We start from the raw sequence: 6,000 nt of genomic DNA, 5'->3' as shown, positions 1-6,000 counted from the left end.
TGCCAGACTGCTCTGAAGGGTCCCGAGCATCAGGGCAGAAAGCTTAGGAGGGCAAGACAGGCAGAAACCACACAGTGTACCTCTGAACTTAGAAATGGCATGGGGCCAGGAGGCCGGAGGTTAGGGGAGATGAGCAGACATTTACTCAGGACCCGAACCATGGCTTTTCGGTCTCTAATCCTTTACTATTTTTCTGCCAACTGCTTCTTTGCAGGGAACATGAGAATTTTCTGCAAGTGGGGCAAGGGTGTGTTTATCAGTTTGTTGCAAATTACATGGTAAACACCAGCCCCCTGGTTGAGGCTGTTACTGAGTCTCTTTGTTAGATTAATAAGATTACAACAATCTGGGCAGAATTTCAAGTGTTTATTTTCAAACCTTATTTCAGAGGGTGGTAGTAACATAGTACCAGGCCTTTCTGGAATCTGCATGTTTTTGCTTTAAGCATCTATCTCTCCACATATGTAGGGGGAGAAGGTCATTAATCTTCAAGCTCTGATAGCTTCTTGTCGGTGCTCTATAGCCCATTTTTTGATCACAAAATTAATGTTTAAACCTCCATGGTGTCACCCTTGTCCCACAGACTTTAAAGGACAGACTGAGTGTCCCTCAGTTTGTAATTATATGCATTTCAACAAAATTGACTTGAAGTGAAATTCCGTAACACAAACTATTTCCCCCTTGACTCATCTTACTACACGATGGATGTTGTAGAACATCCTCGGCAAAAGCACAGCACCTGCACCCTCAGTGCCGTGAGGGAGAGTTCTGGGGGACACATGGGCATGGCTGGGTTGGTGGCTGGGGCGACTCTTCTCACTGCAGTTTGGGACCTCTCATCACGACCTGCCCTCCGGACTCACTGCCTAGCACCATGCCCTGCCTGCTGCAAGGACTGTGGGGGGAATAAGGGGTGACTGAAAGCCATCTCTGTCTTCATGGCAGTTCCCCAACGCCCTATGGATTCTCATGCTCCCGGCCCAGGTTAAGCTACTTCCCTCAACCTGCTACACCTTTCCCGCCTCATCACATCCATCCAGACCCACGCATAGGACTGCTTTTCTGGATCATCCCTAAGCTCTCAGCCTTCCCGGGTTCCATATTCATACTGGTCCTGAAGTTCCCCACCTGGTTTTAGATGTGACTTCCTTCCTTCCTGTCTGATTCTCTGCGCTCTTTGGGAGCATTTCAAATTCATCTTTATATCCTCCATGGTGAGCTTGTTATTTGCTCAGTCATGTCCAACTCTTTGTGACTGCATGGACTATAGTCCACCAGGCTCCTCTATCCCTGAAATTCTCCAGGACGGAATACTGGAGTGGGTTACCATTTCCTTATAATGTACCAAAATTAGGAATTTAGTAAATGGATGAATGAATGATAAAGTGAATGAGTTTGTAAATAGAGATACAAATAGTAGATAAAAATTTACAAACAGGAGATAAGATAGTAATTAGCTTTATCTAAGGGCTTTTCAGTTGATGAATTTCAGAAATTTCATACTCATCAGTTTATATGATCCTCATGGCAAATTAGAAAGGTAGTTCCAATTGTTTGAATTTTGCAAAGAGGTTAAATCATAACAATAATAACAGCTTTAATGTTTGAGGACCGACATCCTCTGTTAATCTTAAATTACTGTACTGTACAAAGTAAACTATCACCTTTTACACTTGGGGAAACTGAGTCTCAGAAATTTGTCTAAAGCTATAGCCAGGATTCGGAGAAGGCAATGGCACCCCACTCCAGTACTCTTGCCTGGAAAACCCCATGGATGGAGGAGCCTGGTAGGCTGCAGTCCATGGGATCGCTTAGAGTCAGACACGACTGAGCGACTTCACTTTCACTTTTCACTTTCATGCATTGGAGAAGGAAATGGCAACCCACTCCAGTGTTCTTGCCTGGAGAATCCCAGGGAAGGGGGAGCCTGGTGGGCTGCCATCTATGGGGTCACACAGAGTCGGACACGACTGAAGTGACTTAGCAGTAGCAGTATAGCCAGGATTGGAACTCACATTTTGGGATTCCAAAACCTATTTAGTTACCTGACACAACATTGGCAGAGAGAGGATGGAGCCAATCCCAGCCAGATCAAGGGTCCCTGAGCTAACCCTTGAAGGACTGAAGTGAAGGTCAGTGAGGGATGGACAGCCTGGTCAGTGGGACTGACATGGGCAAAGGAAGGAGGTGGAAGCAGGCATGCCCAGCTTGGAGCCTGGGGCCTGAGGGACAGTGAGAGGGGTGGGCAGTGGCCTGGGAACAATCCATGTCAGGGGCCAGGAGGGACGTGCCATAACCAGCCTCAGATCCTCGAGGGTAAGGCTCTTGGGCTTTATGTTCTGCCCAGTAGAACCATCGTGGGCGGGATGAATTCTGCAAGGCCTTTGAAGTATTCTGCTGTGTACCTGGGGGGAGGAAGCTGAAGGCAATGAGACCAGTTTCAGGCTCTGGCGATAATCTCGACAAACCATAAAGTGACCTTGCGAGGGTAGTGGAGTGGGAATAAAAAGGGGGAAACAGATACAGGAGATGTTGAGAGTTTTCATACCTCTCGCCTTCTCTGTTCTCAAGCCAAAGAAATGTCTCTGATGAAAAACTTGCCCATGTTTTGCTGGTTCAGGCCTCTGAGCTTCATACTTACTATTCCCTCTACCTCTGGTTCTCTCGCTTCTCCACACCCCCACTCACCTGAAGAATACCTATTCATACTTCAAAGTCTTGCTCAGATGTACACTCCTCCAAAAATTGTTTCCTCACAAGTGTGTATGACGTTTGTTCCATCTTTGTATTTTGTACACAATTCTGTAGGGGAATCGATGCCAATGTAGTTTGTTTACACATCTGTCTTCCCTGGCAGACAGTGAACTCAATGGTTGGGACCATTTTCCCCTGTGTGTTCCTGCGCCTAGGGCAATGCCTGCATGCTCCAGACACGATGTTGAATGAACGAATGCATGCATGCTTGAATGTGTGAATGAGTAAATGAAGAGTGAAGAAATTCTCTCCTTCCTCTTTTCCAGCCATTCATGATGGAATAAGTAGGAAGCTACACTTGTCATTCTCTGTCTGATGAGGTACTTTGCTTTGAAAAATGCCTTTAATTTAAGCTTTGATTTTATAAAATTAATGAACATCTCATTTGGCAAGTTTGAAACACTCAGAACAAGCAAAAAATGATTAGAGGGTAGGGAAAGGAAAGAAGAGGAGAGAGGGAAGCCCAGCGGGGCCACTGGCCTGCAGCTGCTGTTCTCCTTGGGCACGATCAGGAAAAACAAAGCACCCAGCCCTGGGGTGTCTGTTACAAGTGACCTCAGGCAAAGCAAAGGCTTTGCTTCACCTCCTTCCATTAGCTCACAAGAGGATCCCAAAGGAAAAGACTTTGAAAATGGAGAAAAACGCCATGAAAGAGACATATTATTATTCTGCTTGGATGCTAAAATGTGGCTTTGTGAATGAAGTGCTGGCTTCCCATGCTCACCCAAAGAAAAAGATGATTTTAAGGTTAAATGTATTCCTTTCACTTACTAAGACATACATTAATTAGGGAGAAAGCATCTTCCAAAATATAAACTTGAATATGTTAATAAGCACAAATCTTCACAGAAAACTAGGAAGTACATGGGGACTAGCAGACTAACCTCAGACAGAAGCCATCTGTGACTTTAGAACAAGTATTTTTACTATCTGGAGGTGGCTCGCTGTTGTGAAATGTTAAATACCGCTAAACATTATTATGCCTTAAAAAAGTAGTTACAGGCTCCAATAAGCACACTTGTATCACAAGAACACACAATCTAAAGCCAAAATAGTTCGATTTAACGTGCCAAAAATATGCTCACCCCATACATTGTTAGAAAGAGCAGTAGGAAAAGAAATCTAAAATTTGCAGCTAATTCATTTGACGGCAGCCAGTGTCTCCCATCTTCCTTGGCAAGAGGGCTATTTTTCTATGTTGTATTTTGCACACAGAAATCTGCATAGAGTGATTTGCATACCAAAAACACACTTGTGAAAGAAACTGTTTGCCTAGGAGCCAGGGAGGGACGGGGTTGCGGCTGTTGGCTTCTATATACACAACACCCCCAGGCTGCTTGCCTTTCATCTCCCTACGTGCCGCATTTCCCACAAAGTGTTATGCACTTCATGATGCATTAAAAATTAAAGAATAACCAAGAACCATAACAACAATCCAGCACAACACAGGGTAAATCTTTGCTAACAGCCTTCAACTCTTTACTAAGGAGCTGGTAATAATAAGTGCCGTCATACACTGAGCTCTTGTTTTACATCAGGTGTTGTACATGAATTACTGCTAATTCTCACAATCAGTCTTCAAGGTAGGTGCTGCGGTTCCCCGTTTTCTTTATGAGTAACTGTGACTTGGGGAGGTAAGCTAACTTGTCAACGCCATGAAAAGGCAGTGGTGAAGCCAGGTTTGGAAAACCTGGTCTGGCTGGTCAGCCCTTCCTTGCCGCTCCTGCTCTCCACTGCCTCTCTCCCCACCCCCAGTTTTGCCGCAGACCATCATCGTTCCATTTCCAAGGGTTGAGTCTAGCAGGCTGGGGTGGTGGGGACACATGCTAAGAAAGGTGTATGTATCACTTTGGCTTCCTGCCACGGTTTGAGACTAGAGCGTGGAAGCGGGACAGCCAGTGTCAAGTCTCAGCAAAGGTGCCCGATAAACGAGTTCAGTGACAGACGCCGGGTGAATGGGCAATGACCTGTGAGTCAGAGGATGGGGGGAGGGGCGGAGAGCCAGATCTCAGCTGCACAGAGAAAGTACATGGTAGTTGAGATGCAATGGGACCCTCCCGCTCGGTGCCCATGCGCTATCACCAGTTCAGTGCCAGCCCAGCTGTATTCTTGGAAACAGAAAATGGTTTTGTGTGTGCTTAATTATAATGCTACTTACAGAGAATTTATTAGCAGCAAATTAGATGCTTGGTGTATTTCTTAAGGAAAAAAATTGGTAGTGGCACTTTGAAATCTGTTCATCTGATGAATCCTTTGCAAATTTTCCCAACATGCAACCTTTGAAAGAAAATCGGCCATTTCTGGAAAGTCAGTGGGGGAAAAGTGCAGAATGAAAAGACTGAGGATGACTGTAAAAAAGGTTAACAAACATTTGCTTTAAGTTGTTTCTGTGTGTGTTTTTCTCACCTGGTTTCTCTTTTTCCGGCCATGGTAGCAGAATTTAGATCTAATCATATTTCATTATCCATGGACCGCCATTGTCCAGACTCCTGGCTTTGAGACTTCATTAGGGATTAGTCACTGTTAGAAAGCAGTTTTACCGACACTTTCAGTAATAAATCCCTTGTGATACGATCTAGAGCAGCTCTGTCTCATAGCAAGTTCCAGGCTAAAGCAAGTAATGTGATAGCAAACTGTTTTGGAGGCAGACAAATCTGGTTTGAATCCAGGTTTTATCAACTGTAGTTTTACCTTATTTATTTAATCTGAGACAGTTTCCTCATTTGTTTAAAAAAAAAAAGGAAAAGAATATAAGGGCCGACCCTGGTTGCCTATCGACAACCATTTAACTCGTCCTTGCTAATGACGACAATAGAAAATCCTGGTTTTGTTCAGGTCTCATGCGCCTAACTCCGAAGATTTATCGCATTGGTCTAACCTATCTGTTCTTGTCGGTGACTGGTTTATAGGGTCTACAGGAAAGCATGTGACCTACTTCTTGCCTATAAGATCAAAGGGGAAATCAGCCAGAAGCTTCTGAGAAAGATTTTCTTCTCTGATAAGAGAGACATGTGAAGAGAGCCCATCTGCTTTTGCCTGCCTTGCTTTCTGATCCTGATGCTGTCGCTGAGACGTGATGTTTGATGTCGTGGCAACCATCTCTTGAACGCAAGGGGAAACATCAAGACACGCAACAGACGGCAGAGGAGAAGGACCAGCTGGAAGAGCCTGAGTCCCTGGGGACAACACCGATAATGCTGAACCAACCTTGGTCCACTTGTCTCCAGATTTCTTGTTAAAAATCCG

The sequence above is a fragment of the Bos mutus genome, chromosome 3, assembly GCF_027580195.1.
Source record: "Bos mutus isolate GX-2022 chromosome 3, NWIPB_WYAK_1.1, whole genome shotgun sequence".
Classification (NCBI taxonomy): domain Eukaryota; kingdom Metazoa; phylum Chordata; class Mammalia; order Artiodactyla; family Bovidae; genus Bos; species Bos mutus.
Note: the sequence above shows the minus strand (reverse complement) of the source record.